General features: G+C 38.4%; 1 pseudogene; it reads right to left on the bottom strand.

Annotated features, from left to right (window-relative positions):
• Positions 1–292: 292 nt before the first annotated feature.
• Positions 293–12,107, bottom strand: LOC139138267 (arylsulfatase D-like; annotated as a pseudogene).
• Positions 12,108–15,517: the final 3,410 nt, after the last annotated feature.

Raw genomic sequence — 15,517 nt, 5'->3', positions numbered from 1 at the left:
AGAAGGATAAATTTGAAATACTTTAACGCCCTTAAATAACATACTCTAACAGAATCGCCATGTATTCCACGAAGTAATTTATGCCACTTTTTGTAAGTTATTGTTTAATGTCCCTTTTCGGTAAACATTTCCCATAAATGATATCGATGGTCAACACACACAAACACAGACACACACAAACACACACACACACACTAAACCCTAACCTTGTCACGTGTCTTTATTAAAACAAAGAGGCTTACGCAGAAAAACGTTTATTCAACACATTGACCACGGCAATGTGGATGTGGTCACTATCTGAGACTTAGAACAGAATACAAAATAATCGTTTATCATGCCATTTACCACGGCAAGGATTATTCACTGCTATTTGTCAGGTCAATTTCTAGCATTGCTCGACGAATTTTATGGAATACTCGTGGGTTTAATTCTCGTATGTATGACAAATAGAAATACACAGTAAAACGAATTTTCTATTCACACTATGAATGCCGATCCATACTGTGGTGATAAATCGGCAATTCTTACGTCCCCTTACGTGACTTAGAGCATCCTGCCCCGGTAATGTTGGTCGACAAACGACGCGATAAAAAAAGCATTGCTCAAAACATATTGGTCGGAAGTAAGTTCAAGCGTAAATGCAGTTACATAAATGAATGTAGTTGGATGTTACAAAACTTTCGATTAAGCTGATCTTTCCATACGTCGGCTAAAATGAAAAGTTTGGAGGGGTTATGATCAATGAAATTGTTGAATGAGCGTGTGTCGGGGACGTGATCGATAATCCAAAGGATAAAATCTTGAATGGAACAATCGAAAAGAATCATAAAAGTAAGTTGAAAATACTCTTGCAACTGCTTTCTTCTGAAAACGTCAAATTACAGTGCTAGTCGCTAATTTACGTAGTTCCAGAGTTTCAGACAGCAAAAGGACATAATAACAAAGCTTAACAGTGAAGAGTTCCTTGTGGTATAAAAAATGAAAACCAATTGTTTGTTTGATATCGATTGTATTGCAAAGGTAGTGGTGCCAAAATGAGTCTCACTCATTCACATATTCCGTGCACGAGCAAAAGGGAAAATTACAACATGGCTGACGCCAGAGACTTCTTTTCAGAAATTTCTCCTCGCAGATTTGCGCCGGAACCGGGACAATCGACTCTTCGTGTAACAGAAGTGCCTCGTTTACTTGAGCGATTACACCCTTGACCTTCCCGTCAGAGGCCGGTAGAGGGCGGCTTTCAGAAGGATCGGTAACCAAATTGTAAACTAGTGGAGGGTCATGGCGCGTTGTGTCATTGCCGGTGCATGGACATAAACTATGACCGGGGCAGCTTTGTTCTCCTGGTGGTACATTCGGAGTAACATAATGTAACTTGTATATGGCGTTATCTGAAAAAGAAATAGGAAAGCCAACTATAAGTTTGAACATCATCTTATCGTCTAAAAGACCCAGTAAAGTTGTACTGATTTTAGACAAACTAATTCAATTAGACGGATGCGTTATTACTCACACACATACACATTGGACTTCAACCGCGTTATTCTCCGTTCAATGCACCAATCATAGATGATAAAACCTCCGTTATATCGTTCTATTCATTATTTTGCCAATTTACCTGTACCTTCGCTACAGGACGAGCATGTGACAGCTGTCAGCCATTTACCGCAGTAATGGAACAGAAAGTCGTGAGGGGGCGCTGTACTCTTCCCTCTCAGGAGAGGCATCAAGTCTCGCCCATCAATAACTCTGTCATGTGGTTGATCATAGACTCTCGAGAAAAACCAAAAAGCGATGCAATCGTTGGAAAGACATCCATTGCGCTTGTAGGAACTGATATCTCAATGCCTCTTCGTATCATCGGTGGATAGCGTACAATTGTGGGGACGCGTATACCGCCCTCCCAATTTTGGGCCTTGCCTCCTGCACGAAGAAGAGACGATTAAGCTGAGGTTTCTTCAGAGTGGGGTGATATATGAATGTCAACAAAAGTCAAGGTCCGGGTTTATATCAATTGGTAACCTAAGAATATCTACTGTTCTGTGCTTTCCGATGAATCACTCTGTTAACATTTTGCAAGCCCTTATGGCAATGCATACCTAAAACTAAAAATTTTGAACTTCAAAATACACTTCAAGACCATTACCTCACTTTATCAAGGGTACAAATCAAAGTTAATTTTGGCAAAGATTAGAGAAAGACAGAAAGTCCTATTTGCCTACATTTTGAATTCATAATAACTGAAATTTCCTATTAACTCGATCAGACAATTTTCGATTTTCTCTACGAATACGCCAGTGAGTGTTTAATTTCCCTAATGGTTTCAATAGAAAATGCCGATCGATAAAGCATCAGTGACCCAGTGTGCATATTCATTGAAGCATGGGAAACACATTCGCAGTACGGCGACGAGAGTCATTCTAGGAATACGAGTGGTTTTGAAATATGAAAGGTGCACCGTACTAGACGACAGATATGATGATTCAAAATCCTGTAATGATTGCAAGAAGGGTAATTATCAGATTGCGCACGCGCATTTCAAAAATTCCAAAATCCGAATTCTACGTTATTACCTCTATAGATTCCATTCCATCCGCCTTCCCGCTCACCAATGCGAGGCGGAAGAACCGCAAATTGCTTCAGCGCACCACCATGGTCCGACGTGAAATACACAAAAGTGTTCTCTTCCAAGCCAAGTTCATTCAGCTTTGACAAAACTTTACCGACCATCCAGTCCATTTCTTGAACGTTGTCTCCATATTTCCCGTGCTTACTTGATTCAGTGAAATTCTTCATGTTAAACAAAGCGGTGTGCATTTGAAGAAATGAGAAAAAGAGCAAGAAAGGTCCGTGACTAGAACTTCGTTCAATGAAAGCGTTAGCTTGGTTCACCATCCTTGTCGACATTGTATCCAAGATCAGAGGCTGCTCTATGACGTCATAGTTCTTCACTAGAGCACACATAAATCGACCACCCAGTCCAACCAGCCGTAAGTAACTCCATGCAATAGACAACAGTATGCAGCTCCATATTAGAATAACAGTTCTTCGCCTGATGTAGCCAAGCAAATGTACCACAAGCAGTATGCCTAAGTAACCTAGCGACCAGAGGCAGCGAGACATGATGTAACCTCGATACACTGGCCAAAACATACATCTTCCGTTATCGCCACAATTGTTGATATTTGACCCAAGCACACCGTAGAAATAGTCAAATCCTTGCTTAAGCGGATAGAAGTAGGCCTATAGGCCCAGGTTTCACGCAAGCAGATACCGGTGCGTTCCCGAAGAGGCTCCTGGAGATACTCGGGTTTTACCGCCTACGAACATATTTTACCGACACACCCTTGTGCTCTTCTGTGATTTGAAGTATTCTTTTACAATCCCAGAGGGGAATTTCTTATTGCACTGGTGAGTCTTCCTGGTTATCAGCAGTTTGAAGTTCTTCTTCGACCACGCGGTTCGTGTCACTCGTAGCCATTGTTCTAACGTCATCTGCATACCGGCCAACATACCGTTTTGGATTCTAACAACCACAGTGAAACATTATGACTACTATTCTGTGTGACATTTGCTCTAAAGATATTACGCAAAATTCGACCATCTTCCAGTGTTTATTTTGTGAAGACTGCTTTCTCTGCAATTCCTGTTTCTACAGTACCAACATTTCGGAGGACGACCCGGTGTATGGTTACGGCAGTAAAGTTGTCACCTCAACTCACAACGGGCACGTAGGCCTTGGTCATCGTTTCCGTATCATAACTGTTTTGGTTTATTCCCCTACGTCTAAAAAGCCTTTGGCTTTCTAGCCGTCTAACATTTTTATTCTGGTACGGTAACTTTTGATTTAACGCTGTACTCGACACTCGTTTACTTCAGTATTTTGTTCATCAGCATCATCATGAACACCAGCATCATCATGGGCTGTCGGCATTATATAATCTTGTTATTGTTCTCCAGTCTAATTTTATGCATTGGAGATGTGAAAACAGCTGCTGGAAGTCCCATTACCTACACCTGGCCTCGTGCAGCCAAATTTTCCAAGTCCAGAATTGTTTACTATAGTAACCACATCGCAACATATAATATCATTTTGCAAAGCAAGATCACACCAATACACGTGGAATTTTCGAATCTGCTTCTGTCTGGAGACATCCATGTTAACCCTGGACCACCTAAATTTCCTTGCGGGGCTTGCAATAAACCAGTGCGTAAAAATCAGTACGGGTTGAAATGTGCTACATGTGAGTACTGGTTTCATACGAGGTGCGAAAGAATCACCGATTCGGATTACTCAAGGCTATGGGATGCATTCAGGAAGATTGGAACTGCTCAAAGTGTTCGTTACCTATCCCATCAGACTCTTTTTACAGCGATCCTGGTTCTGATCTGCATTCAATACAAGGTAACACAGACGATTCGCTACTAACAAATACGCAAGTGGCTGAAAACAGAACTGGTGAAGGTGTTATCTCTCATGATCTTGTCAGATTGTATTATCAGAATACTCGGAGTATTTGTAACAAGCTTGATTCGTTCAACATGTTTTTCAGTGATGGCGCTTTTGACTTAATTGCCATCACCGAAACTTGGTTACATAGTGGTGTTAATGACTCAGAAATTTTACATGATAATTACATCATTTACCGCAAAGATAGAGACAGACATGCACATGTCACTTCTAAATCTCGGGGCGGTGGCGTGCTGTTAGCTGTTAACAAATGTTTGCCTAGTATCCACAAACCTGATTTGGAAACTGATGAGTTAGAAATTCTGTGGTTAATGCTACCTTTCCGTCGTTACAGTGTTTTATGTTGGTGTTGTTTATATTCCACCTGATGCAACGTCTGATTTGCTTGACAAACTGGAGATGTCAATCTCTCGTGTCATCAGCGTTGCTAAACAGCATGATTTTATTTATCTCTGTGGAGACTTTAATCTCCCAGATATCATTTGGCGTCAACACGACGGAAATGTTGCTGAACCGGTCACTTGGAATTCGATTAAATCAGATAAATTTATTGAAACCCTTTCTGAGCACAGTCTTTTCCAATTAAATTATCATTGTACTAGAAATTCCAATATTCTTGACCTGATTTGCGCTAATGACACAGGCGTGTCAGTCAGCGTGTGTGAGGGGGCTGTGCAATCAGATCATCTGCCGCTAGAATGCCATCTCTCATGTAAAGTTGACAAAGGTGTAAAGTCTGCTGATAAATTTGTCTTTAATTATAGAAAGGCTGATTTTGATCATCTTAGAAAGCAGCTGCAATTGATTCCCTGGAATATCTTAAATTCATTCGAGGTAGAAGACTGCGTGCAGATCTTCTATGATTTTCTGTACGCAGCAATCAAAGACAGCGTTCCTATCTCCAGAATTCGTTCACGTAAATACCCACAATGGTACACGACTGATATGATTCTCTTGCTGCGCGAGAAAAGTAAAGCTCATTCCCGTTTTAAACGTACAGGCAAGCATTCTGACTACCTGACCTTTTCCTGTTTACGTGCCCAATCAAAGATCTACAGCGTGCTACTTATGCTGAGTTTATCAACAACATTCAGGTGTCGATTATCGATAATTCTAAACGCTTTTGGTCATTTGTTAAATGCAACGTAAATGTTCTTCTTTCCCCTCAACTTTATGCTACAACGATTCTCAATGTTCGACCATCGATGATATCACGGAAATGTTCCGTTGTTATTTTTTGAGCACATATTGTGCAGATTCTGATCTTACCGATGTCCCATCCTGTCAGGTTTTCAAAAATGACACTTTTAGTAATTTGCACTTTACAGTTGACGAAGTTTCTAGGGCTCTGAAGACGGTCGATTGTAGTAAGGCATGCGGCCCAGACAAAATTCCACCCACAATTTTATTACAGTGCACAGATGAGTTAAGTGTCCCGCTCTGCATTATTTTTAATAAGTCTCTCAGTGCTGGCTATTTTCCGTCTGCCTTTAAAATCGCGAATGTTGTTCCGATTTTTAAGTCTGGTGCTAGAAACGATGTCACAAACTATAGACCTATATCTCTTTTGCCACTTTTTAGCAAGATTTTTGAGGGTTTAGTTCATAAGTATATTTACAATCACGTTAAAAGTACAATTCACGATTCTCAGCATGGGTTTCTTCCGCGCAGATCAACAGCCACTAATCTTCTGTCATACAACAAGTTTATTACTGAGGCTGTTTCCACTGGTCTTCAAGTAGATACCATTTACACCGATTTTTCAAAAGCTTTCGATTCAGTTAATCATAAGCTTTTGGTTCACAAATTAAATTATTACGGCATACATGGAAACCTACTCTCTTGGTTTTATTCGTACCTAGAGGGTAGGAGACAAAGGGTTGTTATCGGTGGGCACGAGTCTGCGGAGATGTGTGTTCCCTCTGGTGTTCCTCAAGGCTCACTACTGGGTCCGCTTTTATTTATTTATATATCAATGACCTGCCCATGTCTATCCATCATTCGACCATGTTTTCTGTATGCCGATGATTCGAAATTTTCTCGGATCATCAAAACTGAATCGGATTGCACAGACTATTGCAATCAGATATCTCTCTTGTTGGTAATTGGTGCAAAGCATGGAAAGTTAAACTAAATCTTAAAAAATGTTTTGTTATTTCATTCTCCAACAAGCGTATTCCACTTCATTCCAATTATAAGCTTTATAAGCAATCAATCACACGTGTTGATGTCATCAAGGATCTTGGTGTTTATTTCTCCAAAAATCTAAGCTTTGTACATCACATCAATTGCACAATCAAAAGAGCACATCAATTGGTCGGTTTTATTAAACGGACTTGCTGCGACTTCACTAATACCACTGCCATCAAAAGTATTTACATTGCACTTGTTAGGAGTATCCTTGAGTATTGTTCAGTAGTGTGGTCTCCACACCAGAAGTCGTACATTGACAAAATTGAACGAGTTCAGAAGAAATTTATTAAATTTCTCTGTTTTAAGGAGGGTGTGGAGTACAATGTTGATAATTATTTTACATTATGTTCTTATTTTAACTTTCGCCTCTTTTTATTCGTCGTCAAGTTTTAGATCTGTGTTTTATTCACAAGTGTGTCAATTTTATTACCGATTGTCCAGATATTAATAGCTCCTTCACTTTCTTTGTGCCCCAAGGCGTCTCAGGTCTTCTGACCTTTTCCGGATTCAAATCACCGCGTTAACCTGTCTAAATATTGTTTTTCGTCTCGGGCAATGTCACTTTTAAATAGTGTCTATCGTTTTGATATTGATTTGTTTACCAGTCTTAGTGCTTTTAAAACACAAGTGTCATCTGTTTTATTATCTCTTGCTGATAGTCATTTTACTACCGAGAGTTTTTGATGTTTGTCAGTCTCTGTTGTTACTTGTTTAGTGCCTTTTTTTAAAATTAGTTTCTGCATGTTGTAATTTGTCTTTTTCATGTTTTAATTTTTCTCTGTTTGCATCCAGTTATTGGGCTATGCCTGTTGGATGTCAGAATGAATAAATAAATAATAAATAAATAAAAAGTGGTGATCACTTCTCGTCTCGAGGTTAGAACCGAGATGCCATTTTCCTGTTGAGAAAATACACCCAAGAGATGAAGTCACAATGATCTTAGGACATATGATATTATATTAATGTCAATACCAGTGAATTTTGTGACGTCAACTGCCACATTATTACTGTGTATGATATTGCATCCGATTATCCAGCATTGTCGTTGGGCTAACAATACAAGTTTTTTGTTGGTATGCGAATAAAGTAGTGGGCATTTAAAAAGGAGGGAAATTTGGCGTAAATCATGTAATACATTGAACGAGAAATCTTGGCAATGGTGCACAATATCATGATGATAATGCCTTTCTCTACGATTTATCAAAATTTGTGTGTCCTCCCGGATGCACTCGTCCGTTGCCTGCTTTGTCTAGCTCGCGCTCAGCATTACCATCCGACGTAGTTCACAACATGTGTCGCTTCGTTGTCTATGCTTTCGCTAACGTCCGTAAATTAAGACAAAAATGAAATTTTACCTACATCAATGATGTAGCTGAAACAAAATTCAGTACGATGGAACATGCCAGAAAATAAAAACAATACATTGCATGGAGAGTAAGAGAATTGAAAGGTAAATTTCTTATGTTTTTTGTTCGTCGGCAACGAAAACAAATGGAAAATAAGAGTCACTGGGACGAGGACCTGTATCGGAAACTACACAGGGGCGATGATGAAAATCTTGAGCAAAGAGGCTGAACTGCGGAAAATCTATACGAACCACTGTATCCATGCGGCATATCAATGACATGTACGTCAGTTGCCATGCAAACCAGGCAAGTATGAAAAGCTACTCTAATCAACCATCAACCGGCCAACAAAGGTATCTGTCTCCAACCTTGTTCGGTTGCGTCTACGGAAAGGACTCGAATGTCCTTTAAAGTCTCGGTCCAAGGTCAGTCATGACGATCGTGAACTCTCTGTTCAACTAGCATCTCGGCTATTTCTAATGCACCGGTAGTAAATCGGCGACAACTTTCATCATCCGTTTTGACTATAGTTCCCGAAAAAGCTTCCCCAGTATGATTTCTCGATTGTACTTTTCAAGCCCACGTTTAAGTCGAGTTTTTCCGTTCGCCAAAGTACAATAGCTCTTCTCAAGAAGCCATCGCCAATTAACTTTATAGAAAAAATCATTTATGATCTTTAAACGTTTAAATGACATTATTGAACTCTGTTGATATTGTTTGTAGTTGAATGCTGTACTACTGGAGAAATATAATGATCGTATTCATGAAACTTTCCCTTTTCTTTCTGCCTTGAATTTCACGTGCTTCATCTGTTTTGAACGACATGATATTGAAAGTTGATGTTTCCAGCTCGATGTCAACTTTATAGGGATGTCATTACTTTCCATTTCCTCCGAAACTTTTATCCTGGCAAATGTAGTAAAATAACTTGTTATGTTGCTTTTTTTCGCATTTGTATTATTTTAGTCCTCACAGTTTTTATAGACCTTAACCTTTATTTTTCGCTGTTATTGTTTAAAGGACTTCATTGAAGATCACAACCTCATTGGGTTTTCTTCCCGATATGTGCTTGTAAATGGGAAATCCTTCATTGTGAATAAGTAAGTAAATAAACAAACAAACAAATGAATAAATAAATAAATTAATTAATTAGTTAATAAATCGGTTGTTTTATTTCCAAATTGAACAATGAATGTACTGCTTATGTTGTGTGTGTTGAGAGTGCATGTTCAGTGCAGCGTAGATGTGTATATAGTATTCAGATTCAGGGCATATCATGCCGAACGATGTTCATTGGCTTCGAACTCAGTTTACATTTTCTTTTATCTTCGTTTTCTACAACTACAAATTCACTGACATTGCCTAAACTATAAAATAATAGCAATAATGTTTCCCCTTCAAGCCCATAATGGACTCAAACTTGCGCTCCATAATGTACTCGGCTATATTACGTACATTATGTCGTGTTAAGTTTACTTTCGCCTACTATGGGCCGGGAGGGGTACATTATTGCTCAAGTATAAACAGGTGTCTTTAAGGACGAACGTACGTCAAAAATGAAACCCAAGGTTAGTTCGAACAAACAAATAAAAGACCGCCGAAAAACTGTGACAATATAGGCATCATAAACCAGCTGTGTTCTGTATTTTACAAGACATTTCCGTCATTTTTGCCCTCACACAAGTCCAAATGTTTTGTCCTACACACAATTGTTGCTGTTGAGTCTATTTAAATTATACAGTCCAATGCACATCTGCAGGGAGGACCTTGGATAATGACGTAAAGTAATTTACACTAGCGTAAGATCTTCTCAGTGAACCATCACGTGACTATTCCGCAGGCTATTACTACTGCTAGCACGGTATACTTACCGATCAAGCCAGTGGAGTATCCGGCATCTTTCACCAACTCTGCGAAAGTTGTTTCATTGTGAGGCAGGCCACCTATGCCGTCCAAGGCAGCTATCATTGTGAGCGACCCTGGCTCAATTGTTGATGCCATTCCTGTTATACAACCATATTACTGTGTAACTGACGACTCGAACATTTCACTACCATGAAGGATAGTGCACTTTATTTTGGTCAAGACAATTAATAGCGCGCTGTGAGCACAGGATATTACAAGCAATAATCGTCTGGGAGTTATGATCAATACGTGTCATGTATTAAACTTTTTTAATTATACAAGCCTTACCTGTGTCGTGTGTATGTTTATCACTTTACCCTTGCTATGTATAATATTTAACATTTCTGCACAGTTTCTTTGAAGTACTATACAGAGATGGCGAGGTTAAGTAATACACAGACACAACATGGGTAAGGCTTGTATGATAAAACGTTTAATACATGACATTTATTGATCGTAACTCAGAGACTAACATTGCTTGCAATACCCTGTGGTATGAGACGTAATAATTTGCCAACGTCATCGTGTTAGACATTCTTCTTTGCATGCTAAATGCCAAGTTATTGTTGAAAAGCAGCTTTATATTATAGAAATAACGGGCGACGCGCTGACCATTAACGTTTATTTATGGGCAAGGGCGAGAGGAAAGCCAAAAATTAACGGGCGAAGCTTGCCGAGCCCGTTAATTTTGGCTTTCCTCTCGCCCGCGCCCATAAATAAACGTTCATGGTCAGCGCGGTGTCTGTTATTTCCATTTTATTATCAGCGAACCCAAACGAAAATTTCCGAAGCGAAAGACGACAGGGCCAAGAACTTGTCAGTGAGTAAAATTTGCAAATCCGGGGATTTTTGAAAAAAGTGTTTACATTTGGCCCACAAGTGCTCCATTTTATGTTTTGATCGATTATGATCTTTGTACAAATCACAATTTACTATTTAGCTGTAAAGTTACAATGTTTACGATATTATTCATATCATGGGCATGTAAACAACCATTACTGTGTATTTGTGGGCAGTCACGCGGTTCAGCTCGACCAATTGAAATGCAATGGAAAGGAAATGGTAATGTTCCCTAGTCACAACAAAAACAAACAATTTTGTACAAAATCAAAAATGGTTTTTGCCTTTGTTATGTAAAAGTTTACAGTTTAACAAGATCACGCTTTTTATTCATATCGTCGACGGTAGTAACTTTTTCCAGTATTAGATGCAAATCTCACTACACAAGACAAAGCGTTTGAAAATTATGTTTTATCCCAAAGGACGACATAAAATTGAGAACAGTGCCTTCCAACAATTTACAACGACGGCTAAAAGGTTCTCGGCGAAATATTGTGAGACTCAGTTCTTACACAAGTGACTTGCACGTAGATAAAACAGTAAAACTACTTCGCATTACATTAAACAACATTATCCTTCTTTCGCGAAAACATGTCGGCATGTAGTGAGAAACTAAGAAAGAGCGCGTTTTTCTATTGTGCGGATAAATTGTTGCCTTTGATTAATTAATATTAACATAATTATGCTAATGACCGAGTAAAGTGAGGGACTGCAGAAATCATTTCGTCATCTTGCTGATTGCAAAGACTACATGTCACACTTAAACACGACCATCCCTAAGCCACAGATGGTCTTCCCTGAGTGGGATGTCGCTTGTACTCGACGTGGCAAAGCAGCACGTCATAGTCACGTGACAGGCTGTATGCAAGCCCCAAAATGGCTGAAATGGGATGGATGAGTGTGTGTGAACAAGCTAGCTAACAAACAAACAGACATACGAACTAACCAACCAATGAATGGATGGATGTATGGATGGATGGATGTATGATGAATGAATGTTTCTTAGAATGAATAACTTTAACCATGGAGCAAAACGACGAGCTGGGACAGCAGCAAGTTTAAGTCAACAACTGATTTTATATATTACCTGATCGTATCGGATAACGCCCGGTCAATATGGCTGCCCTACTCGGTGTACAAGTTGCTGCAGCCGCCAGATTGTGTGTCAGTTTAGCGCCATCTTTGGCGAGACTGTCTATGGCGGGCGTACGGATGGTGTCGTTTCCGAAGCAGCCGATATCGCCCATGCCGAGATCATCGACTAGGAATATTACGAAGTTTGGTTTATTACTTGACGCAATACTTCCTGATACCACCACTGCAAGTAGCAGCAATACTTGTAAAGCAGCCATCTTCGAGGTCGAAGCCTGGCAGAGATAAAAAATCGTCTATGCGTGTTATTTCTTTCTTTCTCTCTTTCGTTCTCATTTTGTATTTTAAATGATTAAACAATCGTAAATATTGGCTAGTGATTATCTGATTTCCTGTTAAAACAGAGATTTACGAAAAATTGTCGGATTCTTATCTTTCCCTCCATCGTTTACATTACACGCAATCATGTTTTGAAAGTTTATGTGTATATGGTAACATTTTTTTATAATCTTCTGTTGCTTTAATTTTAACATCATCTTAGCTAGTCTATCATTGATTAGTGTTAAATTACTGTATTTAAAAGTTATTTCGAATTAAACATAAATTCTATGCACACGCGTTTAAAGTCCACCTAAATCTCACATCAGCTGAATCCCGTTGTTAATTTTTCCGTGATTAATTTAAATCCAGAAGCTGGTGGGATAAGGAAGGAGGGTGGGAACGCTGTAAGGTCGAAGCCAACTGTGATTAACTGTTAGGTGGCCTCGTCCCGGGACCTCCCACTCAACCCTCGAACCCGATCCATTTAAACTATAATAAAACAAGGTGTTATTGTTCACTCAATCGAGGATTACTCGTCACATTTTCAATATTTTCTGGCGAATAACATCGTTGAGTTAATCACTGTAATTGCCGGTACAGGTAACCGAAGTGCCGTGCAACTTTATTCGATTATCCCTGGGTCAATTTCAATAATTCTAAGATCCACTTTTATGTGATATGTAGTGGCATATTGTTTTTTACAAATCACCAGTTAAGTTGAACGAGCGTGTCGTTTAGGTCGCTTTTCTCTGCCAAACTCCATCACTGTGACATGTATCGTACCATGCTTTTGTCCTTAAATAGTTGATGCTGTATAAAGCTGCATGCGTACACGATTTACATGTGATTACTAATGGTTGACTCTTTGACGTCGAACATCTCCCACCTCATTAGAATGATAATGTGTCAAAATGCTACTTTAATTATATGTAATTGTCTACTCTGTGCGGGGACGGTGCTATACTGATATGATAAGGAGACCGTAATGAGGCACTCTTTGACAGTCAATGGAAACTATCCGCCTTTTTAAACATACTATACTTTATAGCGGTGAAATGATCATAGTATAAAATAACTTATAGAGTCTTTGAACTGAAAGATTTACAGATATTCACTGCATACGAAAAGCAATATATGTTGTCGTCGACAATCAAATGTGAGTTCGGGCATGGTTAATGGTGATAGATATTATATGCTCGTCATTTGCCATAATGTAATGAGGCAAACGTACTATTTCGTCGCTTAGTGCCAAACTTCTGACTGTCCTTCTGTTCAACATATATTCAATGTTGCTGAATGTCACCATCCTGGGCTGTCCCCTTTTCTGTGCCTTTATCAAGAGTTGCCGGAGTAACCAACACGTATTTGAGATAATCTTACAAATGGCCCTAATTTGTCGCTTCGATAAGATGCAACCATACTTAAATAAACTGGATTCTCTATTAACGAGACTGATCACTCCAGGTTTATCGAGATGCCCTCACGCTGTAGGAAATCAACGTCTATGCTAAATATAGTAAAACAGATTTTGACACCTGCATTGACGCAATTGAAGACAAATAAAGATGTGTCAACTACCTGGTGCTGTGGTTCGAGATTAGACAACACGATATTATGAGATATTAATAATAGGATGTGAAGCTATCGTGAAAAAATTCAAGAAAATATCATCGTGTCAAAATTTTCAGGTGATATTTATTAAGTTTTGTGACTTTGTCACTAAATGAAATAAAACTCCCAAGAAAAAGGTGTCTTGTTGAAGAATTTTTGATAAAATTAATGTTCTAAATATTTTCTCATGGTATGTTTTAAAATAATGCAAAGTGCCTATTGCACTTTATTATGATTTCAAGTAATGATCATACATCGAGTGATATAGTCATCGCAATAAAGCATAGTGATTCGTTATTTTGAGTACAGCATATCACCCTAAATTATTCTAATTAACGGTAAAATTGCACATAACCATCACTTTTTCAAAGCAATACATCTCATCATAATTACATGAAAACCGCGGTGACCTCACTCTATATCTTTCTAAACAGAGAGAATCTAACATTTAGTACAAAAGTTTACTCGGAGGATGTTGGGGTACATATTTCGGGTAGAAAACCTCATTTTTGCATTATTGTTAAAATCAATTAAGTCAAAAACTTGCTACTGCAATCAAGTTCTTACATAAATGGAGTCATTCCGATTTTGTTTATCACCATGATAATAACTTTTTTGAATGTCACTTTCAGACATTCGACCCCTGCCATGTGAAAATAAGAGAAGATAATGCGAAACAAAATTGTTTTTTTTTTCTGTATGCACTATCGTTTCAAATTAGCTGTCAAATTTCATAAAGTGAAAACGTCATCAAATTTACCCAGCCAGGGAGGAGTTAAATTTTTGTGAAATGTTCAAGACGATATAAAAAGAAGCCGGGAAATCGGGTGATTTGCATAAATTTACACTATCTTCTAACCCAACTTACGACTGCTTGTCTTGCTAAAAGGTGAAACCAACCAATATTTTAATCTTGGGTTAACAAATTAATGAAAATTGAATAAATCTTTGCAAAAAGTGATTTTGAGCAAAATACGCTATGTTATGTGAAAACGCCACCTTATAAGACTGGCAATTATTCAGTCAACAGCCCACACGAAGAATATTAGTGTAGTGGTGAAACTGTTGCTACACTGGGTAAAGAAGAATATTAACGAATGTTAAAGAAAACCCAGTTGGAAGAAAAGATAAAAGAATACTTACCTTGGGGAATACAGCTGGAAGAAGGGAGCCACAACGAATCTTCATGGCTATGATTAATGTTGGGTAAATAAAAAGATTTTTGGTGCAGAGTACGGTCTTCCGTCAAAATACTAGCAGTAGCAGAGTAAATAAAACCGTCAATATAGGCAGTAAAAAAGGTCAGTGCATAAATTTGCAAACTTAATACAGCTTTGAATTTTTGTTGGTTTTTCATTAAAGATTCGGAAATTTAAAAAGTAAAACTTTCACCAAGGAGTACTAGAGAAGAGATGTTATTAAAAGAGGTACACTAAGATATAGACGAAAACTGATATAGACGAAAGAATAGACACAAATTTATAGTATAATAACTGCCAAATAAAACTACTAAAATTTGACATAATTCCTTGTAACATAGGAGCCACATTTACTGTTCACTGTACCATGACTGCATGCATACATGTGTATTAAAATATAGAATATCATAGGTAATGCAGGATATCAGATCCTCTCCGATATAAGAAAGCAACATCATAAAATATCCTATCAGTTTTGATCACGTTGATGTCACAACTTTCTTGTACCTCTTCTGTTATACCTTTACTTTTGCGTACAG

This window comes from Ptychodera flava, chromosome 8 (assembly GCF_041260155.1).
Source record: "Ptychodera flava strain L36383 chromosome 8, AS_Pfla_20210202, whole genome shotgun sequence".
Taxonomy (NCBI): domain Eukaryota; kingdom Metazoa; phylum Hemichordata; class Enteropneusta; family Ptychoderidae; genus Ptychodera; species Ptychodera flava.
The sequence above is the reverse complement of the archived record's forward strand: the minus strand, read 5'-3'. Positions and strand labels throughout refer to the sequence as shown.